This window comes from Saccostrea echinata, unplaced genomic scaffold (genome assembly GCF_033153115.1).
Source record: "Saccostrea echinata isolate AGI-Se365-2 ecotype Australia unplaced genomic scaffold, CSIRO_AGI_Sech_v1 ptg000016l, whole genome shotgun sequence".
NCBI lineage: Eukaryota > Metazoa > Mollusca > Bivalvia > Ostreida > Ostreidae > Saccostrea > Saccostrea echinata.
The window spans coordinates 8,531,505-8,551,296 of NW_026889765.1; positions in this window are offsets into that span (position 1 = coordinate 8,531,505).

The window sequence follows — 19,792 nt, forward strand, 5'->3', positions numbered from 1 at the left end:
GAATCTTTCAAATCCAACTATTAGGCACTACTTACAACAGGGCTCAGACTAAACAATGATTTGTTTGGAGAAAGAATTAATTTATAAAAGCATCAGAACCAATGAAAGCCCTAAAATTCTTGTTTCATGAAAGAATTTTTACTTGAAGTTAGAGCACTAGATTATAAAAAAAAAAAAAAAAAAAAAAAAAAATAGTAAAAGGGAGAATGAAACCACCTATCTTGCCCAGAAAAGAGTATTGCTATATTTATTTAAATGCTCCCGGCTTTCCTGGATTTCAGTGCTTTGTATTCATGAAATTTTAGACTAATGTTGTTGAGATTTAGGAGGCTCTGATATATAGGTAAGTCATAAGATCAGTTGCATATCATTAGTTATTACAGATTTACACAGCTTCCAACTCAATATATATGACTTGAAACGGGGGGATCTTAATTGTGTGGGGTCTGGGAGCAGTAAACCTCTAGAAAGGGCCTTTCTCAAATCTCGTATCTTTAGGTGCTCTCATTGAGGATTCTATTTGCTAGCTATTAAATTGGAAAAAATGATCTTGTAATACAAAAAAAGGGGGGGGGGGGATTTATCATTGTTTAACCACATAATTTATCAATCTCATTGATTAAGTTTTAATGAAAAGGAAAATGCAAAATATTTTTAGATAAACATTCATTTTCTATTACTGGAATAAGAATATCTTTGTTATGATCCTGTAGAGTGCAAATGTAATGTTGGAAATTGCAACATCTTGTACAAGAATGTTTTTGTGATCACTTATTTATGAATACATGTATACCTTAATGACAATTATTAAATCAAAAAAGTCAATACAGTCAAACCTCATTGTCTTGAACTTATGGGACAAGAAATAACTATCAATTGAGATATCGGATATTTAAGATGTCAAGGGTAAAATGCTCGAGGAGTAGGTGTCAGTCTGGAGTAACCATGTAATTTAAGATTTCAGTCTTCCAAATACCAGTTAAAATTACAATTACTTCTGTAAAGCAATTTAAACTTATACAACATTCATCAGATTGTATGTTGCAAAATGAATATATGGCCTTATTTTAATCATATTTTGTTGTCTTTAGACATCAGAAGTGACCCAAAGAAAGACTTTGTCAAGTACATGTACCTTAAATTTTTAATAATGTAGCAATTATTTCTCATAAGTCCTAGAAGGATGCTTAAATTTTGTAATTTTATACAGATAATGCTGATTGTTTGACTTCGGGCATTGGGCTTACATTTTAAGGTGTTTGGATCTGAAAACTCCTAGCAGGGTGCTTATATTTTGTAATTTTGTACATGTATATAATGCTTATTTTAATACTTCAGGGTGTGCATTTGGTTTACATTTTTAATGAGTTTGGTTTTGTTTTTAATCAGAACACCAGAAAAATATAATTTCCTTTTTTGGATCAAGTCCATATTGATAGCAGTACTAGTTATATTCAGGCTCATTGCATATGAAAATATATCTCAAATTGGTGTCATTAATAATCAAACATCTATACCTAAAAGAATTTTATACTTTGCTATGCATTTTGTACTACACTGGAACAATATGGTCATGCAGAGCTGTATAGAGTTCTGATGTGCATACATGTGTCACAGGCATTAATAATGTTTATTGAAAGACTCTTTATCAGAGGTAAAGGAATTAGCACATAAATATGATTAGTTGAGTATACTAGTATGACAAGCATCTGTAATAAAATTGCAGCCTAAAAATCACAGGTTCAAATTGGCACCGTCAAAGTGCCAGATATCTTCATTGCAGCTAAACTGGTTATTGGTAAGTATAAATTTGAATAAGCTTGTTACATGTATCAGGTAATGTATCTTTTTCTAGGAATATCATTAAGACCAGCATATGTTTTCAAAATATCATTATAATTGACAAGTCTACAACCATTGGTAACCATCACTAAGTAGTGTGATATATTCTTATAATTTTGTTATCCACATTTGTGTTGGGAATCTCCCAAGAAACTACATATTTGGGTATCAATAGGAATATAGCAAGATTCAACCTTGAAACTGGAGTTTTTGAAATGTAATTAAGGATTTCAAATAGCTCTGCTTAAATTTGCTAATTAGAGAGTTAATGTGTCACCTTCGGTGACATGAAACTTGGTTCATCAAATAGCAGCATATGCATTGGCTTTCCTAGCAATTTTCATGGATTGAGAATTATGCTATATGTAATGATAATGAATGAAACTCCCCCTATTTGGTTATAAATCTCCAGATATTTGTTTTGATGAATTACAACCTATATATAAAACTTGCCTTGGCCATGGCTAATGGACAATTCAAAACAAAATTAACAAGCAATGGTAAACTTCATGTAAATGCATTGCAAGGTGGAATATACATTTGTGAGGCAGGATAGTAGGGAAGTTTCTTTCTACAAGACCAAAGCTTTATTAGGCATTGAGGGAATAGGTGAGATACATGACATTATATATATATATGATATCATATCACAATATCAAGTCTCGTTTAAAGTCATCATTTCGTAAGTTCTATGGTCGATACAATGACCTTGTCAGCAAATAAAATCTATCACTAAGTCAAATGCTGACTGATGTTTTTCATACTTCCTGGTAGTTGTTAGACCATTAATATTATTTACACACCGAATTATCGACAGATTTTTTCTGTTATTTCCCTGTCATGATAAGGACACGGCAGGTGTGACCGGTCGGCAGAGGATGCTTACTCCTCCATGGCACCTGATCCCACCTCTATGTTTCAGAGGTTTCAGAGATGTTTGCTCTGCTCCACATATTTCATTGGCAAGTTTTGCTTACTTAATGTGTTATAGCACCTTTCTTAATAGAGGGAAATTCAAAATTAATTCCAAGTCTGCTTAAGGAGGAACACATCCATAATCAAGATGTGTGCAAGTACCCATTGGGGAGGGGGGTCTTGGGCAGTATTGGTCGTGGAACAGTTGACTTGTTTTGCTTCCCCCAATGTGTGGGGTGACTGCAATCTGTGCCGCTTGCAGCCATGTGGCGTCTGCGCACACCAAGTCAACTGATAACTGAATATTTGTGTGAAACTTGTACTGAACTGTCACCTTGTTGATATGCTAATGCTAGTGTAAACTAAACTAATAAGCTTACTCTTGGTGACAGTGATATATACTTTAGAGCTGTAATATATAGTACAAGTTTGAAATATGAAAAAGTTTGATATTTGAAGTTTGAGATGTTTGATCTATGAAGTTTGAGATATTTGATATATATTATGTACAAGATTTCATATGTGAAGTTGATATGATTGATATTTGAAGTTTGAGATATGACTTTGATTTCGAACAGTTTGTATGTTGATTTTGAACAGTTTGTATGTGTGCTGACCCTCCGCGGTAAACCCGGGACGGTTAGAATTTGAAACACACATGGTGTTTGAATTTGGTGGGATTGCCCAGTTGAAATGGCATCCCACAATGTTTGTATTTTCTTGTGCCACGGCCAATACTCGCCACAATAAATAAGTATAAATTCTATACTGAGTTTTGTGTCATTTTCTCTGTATAAATAATAGCATCTATTTGTGTATACAAAATAGATGCCTTTATTTTACGAGAAAAGTATATTTGCAGGGACCTATATACTAGTATATAGGTCCCTTGTACGTTGGTTTTTAAGAGTCGGGCTTGGATGACACAGCAAATGTTGTCTATATAAACGGTCGGGTTTGTTCTTCACATTCCTTTCTGCTGAACCTTTGAAAGGTAAAGACGCATATCAAATGCTTGCAAAGAATACATCTAATTATTGCTTTGTAATTTTAAAAACCCTCCCTCCCACCACCTTTATTAGAATTTTCTGTTTTCTAGTAAGGTTGGATTTTCTGCTGCTTGGTTTTTGCTTTATTTTGCAGTGAAGCAGCTGTGATCTTGGCGTCCGAAATGAATACCTTATACCTATACAGAAAATCATCCTGGTGCTTTCTAAAGGAAAAGTTAAAGTGAAGAATTTGCCGCATCAAATCCGTTGCCAGCTAAAACGTTTGTGCGGAACATGAATTCAACTGTCTCTGTGCAGTAGGCTAACATAATAGTGTTGCAAACTCGGACCAAATTTACTATCGTTTATAAACTGAATCGGTAGCAAACAATCGATTAAAGGATTGATAGTTTGAACTTTAAAGGAAATTGTCGTGGCACTTCCTGAAGGAGAAGTCGTTAGAGTGAAGCGTCTGCGCACACCAAGTCAACTGATAACTGAATATTTGTGTGAAACTTGTACTGAACTGTCACCTTGTTGATATGCTAATGCTAGTGTAAACTAAACTAATAAGCTTACTCTTGGTGACAGTGATATATACTTTAGAGCTGTAATATATAGTACAAGTTTGAAATATGAAAAAGTTTGATATTTGAAGTTTGAGATGTTTGATCTATGAAGTTTGAGATATTTGATATATATTATGTACAAGATTTCATATGTGAAGTTGATATGATTGATATTTGAAGTTTGAGATATGACTTTGATTTCGAACAGTTTGTATGTTGATTTTGAACAGTTTGTATGTGTGCTGACCCTCCGCGGTAAACCCGGGACGGTTAGAATTTGAAACACACATGGTGTTTGAATTTGGTGGGATTGCCCAGTTGAAATGGCATCCCACAATGTTTGTATTTTCTTGTGCCACGGCCAATAATCGCCACAATAAATAAGTATAAATTCTATACTGAGTTTTGTGTCATTTTTCTGTAAAAATAATATCACGTCATGAAAGAAGTAACTCAATATCATAGATTCAATTAGACTGAGGTGCATAAAATCACGTACAACTACATGTAGTCGCCCGCGTGGCACAGTGGTTAGAGCGTTCGCTCTAGAGTCGCGGAGTAAGGAGTTGATCCATACGTCGCGGGTTCGAATCCCACTGTGGGACGTGGAGACCGGTCCTTCGGATGAGACCGTATAAACCGAGGCCCCGTGTCGCAGTAGGTGCTGGCACGAAAAAGATCCCTAACTGCTCAATGGTCCGGAGTGCCGAGTATAGGTCAAAATTTGTAGCACTCCACCGGCAAGTTGTGGTGTCTCCATATAAGTGAAAAATTCTCGAGAGAGACGTTAAACAATAAGCAAACAAACAACTACATGTAAAATAGTAATAATACTAAGACTACTGTAAATATCAATATTTATTGAATATTTGATAGAGGCATTTTTAGCAACCATGTTCTTCATTTCTAATTTGTTGATTTTTTTTTCATCTTGAAAATTATTCTTCTATAAATTTCAGATACACTGAAATAGCTACATGTATACTGGGATTGAACTACGCTAATTAACGTTTTTTATGTCTCTACCAACAGTTGGATATTTTGTGAACATATATTCCTAGATTTAATAACAGAATGACTTCGATTGATTTTTTTTTCCTGTAACCTACATCTAATAATACCACCTATAATATCAAGTATTAGGATTATTTTTCTAGTTGTATTTAAATTATGTCCAATGATATGAGACAGGAGCTACTTATATGAGTGTACCAGGATAGTTACATGTACAAATGTTGCCACTTTTTCCTTTTTTGCAAATGTTGAATAATAAGACAATAGATACCATGATTAATATATAAACATTCATAAAAAACCAGGGGTATCTTTCTCTCTCTCTCTCTCTCTCTCTCCCTCTCTCTCAAATTTCAAACACACACCATCTGTTAAAAAAAAGAGATTTCATGTACATTAATATTTTATAATAATCACACAAAAATATAATCCAGATAATAATTACTACTGAACACAAAAATTAATATTTAATCTACTGCGAGATTTTTAATGGGTAAGTGGGAATGGGTAGTAGGAAATGACTAGCACATGAAATTATAGTAAACAGAAAAGTTATGTTACGTTTCAGTTTACACAACTATAATATCAGTGGAATATGACGTTAAATGGTCCCCTGTGTTAAGGATAACAACCCCTTAACACAGGGGATCGCATTTCTGTTTTTGAAAAAAGAGTAGGCTCACTGAGGGCCGCTAGAGAAATCCCAAAACCTCCAAAACAGGATACGGATCCTTAATTTTTATCGTCGAAATATGGTTGAATTTTTTCTATCTCGTCGTTAAACAATACCAATCAATCGATCAAAATCAGTCAAAATGTACTTTGTCGCCCGCGTGGCGCAGTGGTTAGAGCGTCTGCTCTAGAGTCGCGGAGTAAGGAGTTGATCCTTACGTCGCGGGTTCGAATCCCACTGCGGGACGTGGAGACCGGTGCTTCGGATGAGGCCGTATAAACCGAGACCCCGTGTTGCAGTAGATGCTGGCACGAAAAAGATCCCTCATTGCTCATGATCAATAGCCCTGAGTGCCGAGTATAGGTCAAAATTTTCAGGCATCCACCGGCAAGTGGTGGCATCTCCATATGAGTGAAAAATTCTCGAGAGAGATGTTAAACAACAAACAAACAAACAAACAAAATGTACTTTGATTCGCTAGCATTCATTCAAATTTCTTCCGTAAGCATTCTTAATGAGATTATTTTCTGCAATTAATTATTATTTATCAACATTTCTTTTGGATAGATGTGCTTTCAAAGGAACTATATTTTTTGCTGTCAAACTAAATTTACATTCTAAACGAGGTACCAACATGACAAAACCCACAAATCAGCTGAATGAGTTGTATTGCATCATGGGTTACTACGAATACTTCATGAAAATACCAAATCTACTAACAATCGGAGAAACACTTGTACAGTGATCATTTTTTCATACATTTCATTGATGAAAACAATATGTCCATTATTATCTATTATTTCTATGCTAACATATACAAACAATTGTTAAATAAGAAAGAATTCTAGCTTTCTCCAAAGACATTCTGTAAGATTATTTGTTTTGCGTCGGTATTCCATGTTGTACTATCAGTGAATAAAAATGTCAGATGGATTCCCTGGCACGCAGCTAAGTTAAGGACTCCAATACTTACATCAGCCTTTGCAGGGGTTCGGGAAACAATTATGACGTCACCTTAAAACAATACAAAAGACATTCGATGAATAAATAATAATGTTATTTTTCATACACACTAAAATACTTAGTTTCTCATGCATAATGTAGAGATAAATCGATACACAACGTATCTTGCCATATGTAGAATGAAAACCAGCCTTCAAGATATCGATGCACTGACTGAGATGGTCATTGACTAGCTATAGTTTAACATGCAGTTTCTCTGTACTTGAGGCGTGGATCAAACCATCATAGTATCTTGAAAATATGAAAATTAAAATAAACCAAGCGTGATCTGATCAAAATCGAGACATATTCTTCAATGTACATGTATTCATTACATGTACTTGTAGTATTTGATCGTCCAATTTAATTGTATATAGACCTTATATTAAGCAGTACCTCGGTACACTTGTACAGTAACCTAGAATGAAAAACACACTCCCTGAAAATCTCAAATTTCAACGATATCCGTTTCATTATGACTTAAGAGTTTTTAAATGTGTTGCTATATCTTATATTTTGAAAAGTGCTGGGAGCTGGTTTTGCTCAGTTGTTTTTTTCCTAAATAAAACATCTATGTGTATTCCATGAAAGTTGGAAGTTTATCGATAGACGGCTAAATTTTATATACTTCTAAATACAGAAAAAAATGCTCCCAGAACTTTTCATGTTAAAGAATTTGACTCAAAGAAAACACAATCTCATAGCAAAAAATTGACATTTTACGATCTTTTACGATCTTCCAGCTTGTAGCCGTACACTTTTTTTAATTTCAAACTTGTCCCTTAACAAACAGCTGAACTAAGGGATGTTGCATTGGCCGAACCCAGCAGCGACCTGATATATACATTGGTAATTCCACCTTTAAAATTGGTAATTCCAACTTAAATCTTGGCTTTTCCAACTTTAAAGTTGGTAATTCCAACTTAAATCCTTGGTTTATTTTCTTTGTACGGCTTTATGGGATATTTTCAGACACTTTGTAGCTTGACTCGTGTTGCTGTTTCATACAAATAATTACAATGGAATGAAACAATTTAATTATGAAATTACGATGAAAGAAGGAACTATTTCTTCATGTTTTCCAATACAGATATGATACATTTAGTTTACTTATAATTGTAGTATGTAATATAGTGTTCATTCATCCCACATATTAAATTCATTCTCTCAAATAAAACAATATATATCTGATCTCTTGAATACGTTTGGGTGAAATACTGTCATGTACGGATTTGTATGAAGTTATTTTCTGTTTGATTATATAAGATGGACCAAAAACATTATAAGGGTTCTCAAAGATGGAAGTTATATGAACGGTCATAGGGAAAGTCAAGTTGAAGAATAATTGATTGAGATTAATTGCTCACAATTATATTTCAATGTATTGATTTTGCATTAATTAAGTTGGTAATAATCCAAAATAATGGAAAAAAGCGAACAAAAGAGTCTTAAAAAAAACTCAAATCAAAGTTGGAAAAGCCAAGATTAAGTTTGACTTACCAACTTTAAAGAAATTACCAACTTTGGAATTTCCAACTTTAAAATTGGAATTACCAACTTTAAAGTTGGAATTACCAATTTAAAAATTAGAAAAGCCAGCTTTTAAGTTGGAATTACCAGCTTCAAAGTTGGAAAAGTCAAGATTAAAATTGGAATTTCCAATTGTAAAGTTGGAAAAGCCGAGATCAACTTTAAAGTTGGAATTACCAAATTTAACGTTGGAAAAGCCAACTTTTAAGTTGAAATTACCAACTTTAAAGTTGGAATTACAAACTTTAAAGTTGGAATTACTAACTTCAAACAAATATTACGTGGCACTTATACGCTTCAGAAATGTTGTTTGTTCTTCTTATCCTTAAAGCGTTTATGTTCATTGCAAAATATTCTGAACATGGAACAGACTACTTTTATTATGTTCCTTGTATGACTTTTTATTTCTAGTCAACAATTAGTCACAACCAATTACAAATGCACGAATATCAAGTTATGAGGTGAAAATCTACTTCCTTTCTTATTAAGAGCATGACTGGGAAATTTTCATAATTTTTATCTTTAAGTTTGCATTTTTTAAAATAAAACCAGTAATAATCAGTTTTAGTTGGTATTCTCGCGGTCCGCTTAATATCGAATCGTAGATTGACCCGAACCACGTTTTCAGAGTAGTAGTATACCACGGTTCTTTGCTATTCATTCAATGACTGGACAAGATCTGCTGTGCATAATAATTACAATAGCAGTATAATATAAGGTAAATAAGAGTTTGTTATTGTCGAAGATATTACACTTTTTTTCTACCAGCCTATTGGAGACTTTAGAAAAATAATGGCTGTGACTCATGCTTTTTCAAAATCATCATGGACTAGAATTAGTATCTTTCCTCTTGATATAGGCTACCTTTGTGCCGATCATGAAGTCTTCGAATAATAAAGTACAGAAGTTTTATATAAAGTAAATAAGATAAGGTCAGTCCAAAGGAAGAAAGACCAAAGAGACAAATGAACCAAATAAAAGAAACTCCTTTGACATCTTTTAAGCCATAATTAATTGTTGAAATGTTGATAAATCTAGAGGCTGAATATTTACTGTCCTTCCTTTCGTTTGTAAAATATTTTGGAAGATCAAGCAAGTGGTTCAGAAATAACAAACACAAGATGAAGTTCTTGAATAATTGATTTATTTTTTTTAATCATCTCTTTTATTCCATTTTTTCCCCAGATCTTCAATAACAGTCATGCTAAATTGAAACATATATTAAGGTCTTCAGTCTTCTACGGAAGACCTTCTTGTTATTCTTAGAGTTCTTTTTCACTTTCATTATTTTTTTTTTCCTTACTGATTTTGTGCACCCGTTTTCTCTAAGATGGCTTGATGGATTTCCATGAAACTTTCAGGACTTATGTATCATCTCTTGAACCTTATGGGTTTTTTATGATGTCACTTTCGGTCCGAAGATATTGTGGATTTAAAGATTTTTTAAAGGTCGGGTTGTCTGCAAATTTTCATATGAATGACTGTAAATAGAAACATGAAATTTTCGGGTATGATAGACTAAGTCCGTAAATATGAGTAACGCATTTCATTTTTATCGGAAACGTCACGTTTGCTATGGTCCGAAAAAATGCATATTGAAAATTTCAATATTTTCACAGCTTTTTCTACAATATCTCTTCACCTGTAATGTAAATCATATACATTACCAATAATGTGTTAAAACATATAGAACACAATTTGTGCAAAACTACAAGATCTTAAATCCAATATCAACAAAAAAGGGACAGGCCCCTAAATAAAGGGATCTAGAGGGCCGAAAGTTTTTTCTAAATATTTCAATAACTATTGAAAATTTGTGATACTTTATTAAAGCAAAGTTGAAAATAACAAGTGGCAGCGTGTGAGAACGTCAAAAGTCGTCTTATGACGTCACTTCCGGTAAATCCGGAAGTATTCAGAAATTCCTATTTTTGCAGTTTTGAGCACGTTTTTAGTAATTTGAGTCACCGGAAGCGTCCGAATTCATTTTGCGTCGACCGACGTCAAATCCGGTTAAACCAGGATAAGTCAGAAAAGGCTTATTTTTGTAGGTATTGGCACAAATTTGAACGGTTAAAGTCAATAGAGACACCAGACTTTATTTTTCGTCGATCGACTTCACTTCCGGTCAAACCGGAGGAGGTAACCAGTGTCTTCTTTTTTACAAAGATGTCCTTGTAACTGAATGAACAAAGTACCTGAAGACTTCTCACATCATTATAAGTCAAATGCTCTTCAGAACTTTTTTTTTTACATACAAGTTTGCATTTCCGTCCTCCATTTTCGACGATGAATTGGACAGAAGACCTGCTTGTTGCTCCACCAACGAGTTTTGCTCTAGTTTGTTTTGTTTTGTTTTGTTTTTTCTGATATTCTTAACTGCACAGGTAATCCTATGTCTAAACTGGGAACTGTTTCGTAAGCAAATACGAGAGACAAATGTTCAGATGCATGACAGTCTGTCGGATATCTGATACTTCTGTATCTAAAAGTTGATATTTTGCACCCAATTTAAGCTTTTGGAAATGGATAACTAGAAAAATGATATGCTTAATTAAATTAGAATATTCTTGTTTTTAGTCATTGAAATTTATATAAGAAACAAGTGCGTAGTTTTGCTGAGTTTAACACTTGCCTGACATTGACTGGTGATCATGTTATGGTTGTTGCTTTGTTTGGTAAGATTTATTCATGAGTTTTAGATAATTTACATTTACTTGTCAACATTATGTTGAACCTTAATTTCATTCCGTGATGCAATATTTCATGTAACCCAAAATGACAGCTTATCATCAAAGGGTCATTTAAAACTAGGCTTTTGTGCCCTGTAAAAAAGTGGGAGGGTTTCTTTGAGAGCCAAAGGAGCAACAGGCGGTTATTTATTTCATCATTTCATTATTTATTAGGAAAAGGTTTGATATACGAGTGTCCGTTAAAATCATGAACATCGCGTTTTTATCGAATATTAATGTACGCACTGAGATGGAATTTCAGCAAATGTTTATTTATCATAATTAAGTACATCTTCATATTTTTCATAAATTATATTCAAAGATAAGGATTTTATTATACTTGAATGTTCACAAAGTATGGATATACGGCGCACGAACGAAAATCAGGGTTTTATCAAAGATTATACGAGTTTTATTTCGAAATAAAAGTATAAAATAAATGAAATTGGGCTTAGCATTAAATTACTTTTAATTTCCTATCTTTTATATTGTCATTTGATTTCAAGGAATTTGCAATAAAGTGAAATAAAGTGACCTATGATAATTGTCTTTGTCCATCGTCGATTTCATGTTACGTGAAATTTCGATGAACATTCCTAGTTCCCTTTTCAGAAAAAGCTGGCTCATTTTTTTTTTCAAGGAGAAAGAATTTATTTGCACCCTGCTGAAATGCAAAATTGCAAAATTTGATTTTCTTGTTTTCATTTATATAAAGTTTTGAATTTGGATTTCAGGGTGATCTAATCTCCATTAGCAATGGTGATCAGCGAGCTTGTGCTCCTTACTTCAAATTGGAAAATGAAAAAAAATCATTACCCTCATATGCATGTTCAAAAGGTATGAACTTTATAAAACTAGTTTTTGTTTGTTCCACCTTTACATCAGAGTTCTTATAATGTTCTAGTCAAATTTACAGATTTAATTGTTTTATATCCTTCCCGGACAATAGAAATTTCATTCCCATTTCAAGGTCATTTGGGTAGAGTCCAGTTGCCAAAATACACTTCAAATAGGGAATAAAATAATTTTTTTCACAAAACTTTTCCCTTTAATTTTCTTCGAAAGTCGAGGCTTTCTTCAAACGATATCTCGTCAAATTTTATCTTACTGATTAAAATTTCAAAGTGACATATTAAATTCGTATTCTGGCAAAGTGCACATGAAATGTAAAGTTGTAAGTTTCTTAACCTCTGGGTATGCACACCTTATACAATACAATTCTTTTCAAACATATTTAAGAACTAAAAATGGTTTTTTTTATGCATTTTTCTCTTCTTTCATGTTCATCATGCAAGTCTAATTCAGGTGGCCCATTAATTTCATATACTGCTTGCAAATTCAGAAACGTTCCGTTTTAGTACACTATGTTCTCTCCCTACATATTCTTAAACAAGAGGCCCAAGGGCCTTTAATCGCTCTTCTGATAAATTTTACAGTACCGACCAGACACAACCTAACACCAGAGCGAACCCAAAGCGCACCCCGGGTTCGCTCGGGGTCCGCTATGGGTCCGCTTTCAGAAATTTTGGATGCGCTCTGGGTTCGCCTTGGGTGCGCTTCGGGTTCGCTCTGCGTTTGCTCGGGGTCAGCTCTGGGTCCGCTAGAGCGAACCCGGCGTTCGTTTTCTGGGTTTGCTTTACGCACTCAAGCGTGAAGCGGACCCCGCTTTAATCTTGCCTCGAGTAAGCCCCGCCCCTTGTGTATTCCAAATACAGCAGTGAAATCGATCATTGTTATCAGCATGTACAGTGGCTGCAACATTATTGTTGACAACATATACACGAACGATTCCGCACGATTAAACCTGTTACACGAACAATCCTTCACGTACACGATTCTTCACGTTACACGATCATTCACGATTGTTAACGCAAACGCAGGATTTTTTACGCAAAATAGTTAAAAATGTATAGGAGTGGATATTTTTAAAACGAAATAAGGCTTAATTACTAGATATTTTAGATTAAAAATAATTATTGGTGAAATTCATCGACTTTGGAAAACTGAAAAAAAATATTTACAAATGGATATTTTTGAAACTAGTAAATAACTTAATACATGTAGTTATTTTAGATTACAAATAATTATTTATGTAATTCTCCGACTTTGGAAAATTGTTTTTTTTAAATCTATTTGATACGTAAAGATGTAATTTATGATCGAATGCTGTTTGTTCTATCACATGATATAGGTGGGCCGTGAGTTTTGATTCAATTGGATTTTATTATATGCAGTAAGGGGGTATAAGATTTAGAAAAAAAAAATAGCCTAAAAATGATTTAAAACTATGTCCATCTTTCCATTTATGAATGTCAAAAATAAACATTTTTTTATTCATTCATTTGCCGAAATAATATTAAAAAATAATAATAAGCATCAAGGATTAAAAGTAACCCCGACAATTATGTCGTGTACATTTGCCGGCTAAATATTTATGTAAGTATTGGGATTTTTTTTTTAATGTAATTTTTGATGTATTGATATAAAACAATCAAAACCACAATTTGCAGTTAACATAATAAACATCAGATAAAAAATCATTAAATATCTTAAATACGCTTTATCATAAAAAGTTACGCTATTTTAAGAGAAAACAATACTGTACGACTTACTATATTGCTTATTTACTACCGATAATTAGTTCGTTCAATTATGTAAATCGCGCTTCATTTTTTTCCCATTTTATTTCAGTTAAAAAAAACAAACAAACAAGCTAATTAAAGCTTTACATTATTTTTCTTGTAGAAGATAAATCAAAATAATACCATAGTTGTTTACGATCGGACATACATGTACATTTATTTATTTTTTCATTTTCAATTAAGAAGATCAATAATTTTAATGTTGATCTGGATTTAAACGAAATGTAAATTAGAATTATAAAAATAAAATAATTGAGTGAAAGCACGTACATGTACATATACATAATCTTGTACAGTAACTTGAGATAATGAAATGCAATGATTTGTCAAAAACCTTTTTTTCATTTTTTTTAGTAACAATTGTAATAACCATTATTTTCTTTTTTTTATATACATAAAAGTACCTTTTGTCTGGTAAATTTACGAAATGTTAATGAATTTTAAAAATAATAAATAAAAAAAATAAATGTGTTAAAATAACATGCCACCTGGATAATTAATATATATATAAATATATATATAAATATATATAAATATAAATATATATATATATATATATATATATATATATATATATATATATATATATATATTAATCATGTTAATAATAGTTTCACACTTTACATTAACACGCTTTGCTTGTACAATGTTTTATTTACATCGAATAACAAACTGGCACGCTGATTGGTAGACGCGCTGATTGGTTAACACGTCTTATCGCTAATCCTGATTGACAGCTATGTTACGCAACACTGAACGCGCGTTCGCTTTCTGGGTTCACTACTTAATTTGGGGTTCGCTTTCGGCGTTCGCTCTTGGTCCGCTGCGGGTTCGCTCGGGGTCCGCTCAGTGTGTGCTCCGGGTTCGCTCGGGGTCAGCTATAGCGAACCCGAAGCGAACGCAGGAAGCCAACCCGGGGTGCGCTCTGTGTTCGTTTTCTGTTAGGTTGTGTCTGGTTGGTACTGTATAACCTGTCACTTCTATTTGAAGCCTCTAAGTATCCTGTTTATTTACACAATTCCAAAAGTAGGCCATCATGACCTACATTTTGGTTAAAACACTCTGAGAACTCAAGATGCATCAACTGACAAAGTTCAATGATTCGAAGCCCCTAATTATCTTAAATATTCAGATATACCAATGAGACTCCAAAAGTAGGTCATGGTGACCTCCTTTTTGGTTAACATACTCCGAATCCCCAAAATGCCTCAACTGACAGAGTTTGATGATATTAGTCGCTTATTATTTGAAATATTTAGATATTGCCTTGAAATTTTAAAACGGTGACCTACTTTTAGGTTGAAACTTTCTTAGGACTCAAAATACATCAACTGACAACGTTTAATGGTTCTAAGCCAGTAAGTACCTGAAATATTTAGATATAGCCAAAAAATTTCAAAAGTAGGTCACGGTGATCTACTTTTCAGTTGTCGTGCTCCGAGAACTAAAGATGCATCAACTGACAAAGTTCGATGATTAAAAGCCAATTAATAACTGAAATAGAACAATAAAATTTAAAGTAGGTCACGGTGACCTACTTTTCAGTTGACGTATTCCAAGGACTCAACTGAAAACGTTCAATGAATTTAAGCCAGTTAACACCTAGAATATATAAATATAGCCATAAAATTTAAAGTAGTTCTATGATTCGAAGCCAATAAGTACCTAGAATATGTAAATATAGCCACAAAGTTTAAAAAGTAGGTCGCGGTGACCTACTTTTCAGTTTATATACATCGAATTCCTAACATGCATCAACTTACAAAGTTTGATGATTCGAAGCCAACCAGTAGCTGAAATATTTAAATGTAGCCGTAAAATTTCAAAAGTAGGTCACAGTGACCTACTTTTCAGTTAACATGCTCCGAGAACCCAAGATGCATCAACTGACAAAGTTCTATGATTCCAAACCAATTAGTACCTGAAATATTAAAATGAAGCTATAATATTTTAAAAGTAGGTCATGGTGACCTACTTTTAAGTTGATGTACTCCGAGAACTCAAGATGCATCAAACGACAAAGTTCGATGATTCTAAGCCAATTAGTACCTGCAATAAAGCCATAAAATATCAAAAGAAGGTCACGGTGACCTACTTTTCAGTTAACGTTACTCCGAGGACCCATGCCATGATGCATCAACTGTCAATGTTTGAAGGTCATAGGCCTTAAAGTGATCAAAATATGCCTCTAAAACTATCTGAAGATGACTGCCTGCAAAATTCAAAAAGTAGGTCACTTTGTCCTACTTTTTCAGAAATATGTTTTAAGGCCCTAAGATACATCAATTTACTGGTTTTGATGACCTATCAGTATCTGAAATAATGATATGAAATATTTTGAAAAAGATAAGCCATATAATTCAAAATGTAGGTCAAGGTGACCTACTTTTCAGCTGACATACTCCGAGGACCAAAGATGCATCAACTGACAAAATTTGATTATCATTGGTCTTAAAGTGTCCAAATTTTCCTCTTAGTAATTTTGAAAACAAATGTCTGCAAAATTCAGAAAGTAGGTCACTGTGACCTACTTTTGAGTCAACATGATATGAGGTCCTAAGATGCATCAACTGACAAGAGTTGATGATCTTAGTCCCTATAGTAAACAAAATATCAAAGATTTAACAAAACATAATTTTTAGTCAAATTTGAAGTGACCACGCACTTTGCCCCAGGGTGATGCCTTGAACAACTTTTAATCTACAACATGTCCTCACACTTGTAGGTAAGTTTGGTGATAATCTGCCCACTGCTTCTTGAGAAGATTTTTTTGCAACCAGTACTTTTGTTTCTATTTTTCTAATTATCTCCCCTTGTTTAAGGTTCATATCCCTAGTTTTAGCATAAATGAGAGCCCTTGGTTCAAGGATACTTTGTGACAAATTTGACAAAATTTGGTCAAGGGGTTCTTGAGATTTGGCCCATATTCTAAAAGGTTTACGCACACCGCATACGACATACTGCACAAATACCCATAGCATTAGCTCTTTGAGTCTCTTTGAGCTCAGAAGAGCTAATAATTAGAGGGATGAACGCATTTAATCATTGAATTATCCATACTTCTCTGTACACATACAATGGCGTCCGTTATTCTTTTTTTTTTTCGTGTGGTTCATTCATAAACTGAGCACTTTTAGCTTTTTACAGAAATTTAAACTCTGCCATTCAGTTAACTGATAGGTGACTGAATGACAGAAATCTGCGATTCAGTCACTTTTCCGGACCTTATAGCTTTCACAGACCATTCAATTGACTGAACGGTATAGATTCATTCTATGTTTTTTAAAAAGGTTTGATTTTTTTTTCCAACCAATTTGTGTGAAGAACAATGAAAATTCAATAGTTAAATTCCTGTTATGTACGTATTTAATGTCCCGTATTTTACTTTTTTACGTAGATATATTAAAGATGTCCCAAGGATTGAAATGTACTAAACATCCTATTTTATTTTGAGCAAGATTTTAATCTCAATAGGTAAACTATGTACAACTAATTCACGGGGAGAGTTTTATCAGCTATTGTAATTACCCATTTTTGTGAAGTGACATGACTTCGTTGATCACGTGCATGACGGACACATAATTTTGCTTTAAAATGTATTTAAAAAAAAAACGCATCGGCATATGTGATAAACAAAACTATTGTGATAATTTGTTGCATAAATCAATTTATCCTATTGTATCCTATTGTATATAAAATGATGGGGGCAATTCTGAATTTTACTTGTATAACAAATGTTGCATGAGAATTTAAACTACCACACATATGGTGGTATTTTCAACTGTATAACTGTAAAAAAAACATAGGCTAAAAAAACAATTACTATCTTTTTTCATCGACGGCAAATGCTAGTCTGTTGTTATATCTAGATAGTTCAGAAAAGTTGGTAGAGATGTTGCTCTGTGTTATTTTATGGACAGCCTTGTCTTGGCTGCGAATATATATCAACATGTTTAGCTCCTTATTCAACATTGGAAGTATGGGGTTACTCAAATGTCATTTGATAGGAAAACATAAATGAATTTGTATACAGGAAAAAAAATGTCTTTTGTAATCTGAGCAAAAGCCTATAGCTAGCTCTCCATAGATTAGAGACATTGTCGGTCTACTTAAATAGCCTTTGCAAAAAGTGAACAGCATATAAAACAAAAGAAACCTTATCATTCCATCTATTACAAATGTTTACAACTGTAAATCAAATGTTGGGTCGCCAAAAATCCAAAGTACATTTAGGAAATATAAATTAATTCTTTAAAAGACAGTGCCATCAAAACTTTTGGCATTTCTACAATTCATACAACCATTCCTCACGTTGAATTACAAACTAGTCTTTTTAATATCATAAACAACTGCTGCTAAAGTAAAAAAACAAATGTTAGATGGCACACAATCCTCACCTGAGTCAATATGGCCCAACTGTTCTTCATCAGCAGATTTTTTCAATTATATTCCCATGTAAAAACGTGACTCTACCCTACCCCCAGGTGTCATGATTTGATCAAACTTGGATCTAACCTAGATATGAATGCTTCCATGTTCATATGACTAATGATGGCTTTGCTGTACTTGACGTGAAGATATTTAAAAAAAATTTCCTATATTTTCCTGAGTAAATCCTGATCCCACATAATGGCCCAAACTACACATGGGGATAAAGATTTGAACAAATATGAATGTACACTACCTGAGGATGTTACCATATCAATGCAATTACAAGTTAAACAATATTTGGTGCCATATCATCTTTAGTCTACATGTGCTGTTAATTTTGTATATATTGAAATATCATCTTTAGTCTACATGTGCTGTTAAGTTTGTATATATTGAAATTTTTAGAGAAGAGAGATTTCATTTGATTCTTGAATGAAAAGGAAATTTTTCCATGTATTTTCATTGATATTCAAAATGAAGTTTGGATTTCAGAATGATAAAACCGCCATTAGCAAAGATGAAGACTTCCATTATACTCCACATTTCAAATTGGAAAGTGGTGGAATTCATGATCCTCATATGCACCATCAAATGGTAAGAACGTAGCAGACTATCTTTTTTATTTATATTTTCCCTTTGTTTGGAATTGTCCAAACGCCAGAGAGACCCAGTATTTATTTCACTCATAGTAGGACAGACACCTGCTTAATAAGAAAACCACCTGCAAAGCTTGCCTTGATGCACATGTCAAACAGGTTTAGACCTAAGGAAAAACACTGGACAGTTTTCAACCATTCTTTATAAATAGCAATACAAATGTCCAGTGTTATATCTACTTACAGAATAACTTAAAATGTATCATATCCTCTATTTGTGCAACAACTTAGTTCCTTTTACATCAAAGAGATGAAGAACTATGCAAATATCCTTCTCACACCATTCATATAAAAAGTGAAGAGTACAGAAAATGAAATAAAAATTGATCATTTCATTAATTGCCAACATGTTTATTTAACAAGCACACCAAAAGCTACAAATATGAACAAAATAATTTGTTATTGATTCATTCACAAGTGATTTGAGATAAATGTATTAATAAAAATCCAAACTGAATATTTTTCTATCAAGATAGATGAACAAAATTACACATACCAAATCCAAAGGAGAAAAAAAATCATTGCAACTCTATGACTGCAATTACAAGTTAAACAATATTTGGTGCCATATCATCTTTAGTCTACGTGTGCTGTTAATTTTGTATATATTGAAATTTTTAGAGAAGAGAGATTTCATTTGAATCTTGAATGAAAAGGAAATTTTTCCATGTATTTTCATTGATATTCAAAATGAAGTTTGGATTTCAGAATGATAAAACCGCCGCCATTAGCAAAGATGAAGACTTCCATTATACTCCCCATTTCAAATTGAAAAGTGGCGGAATTCATGATCCTCA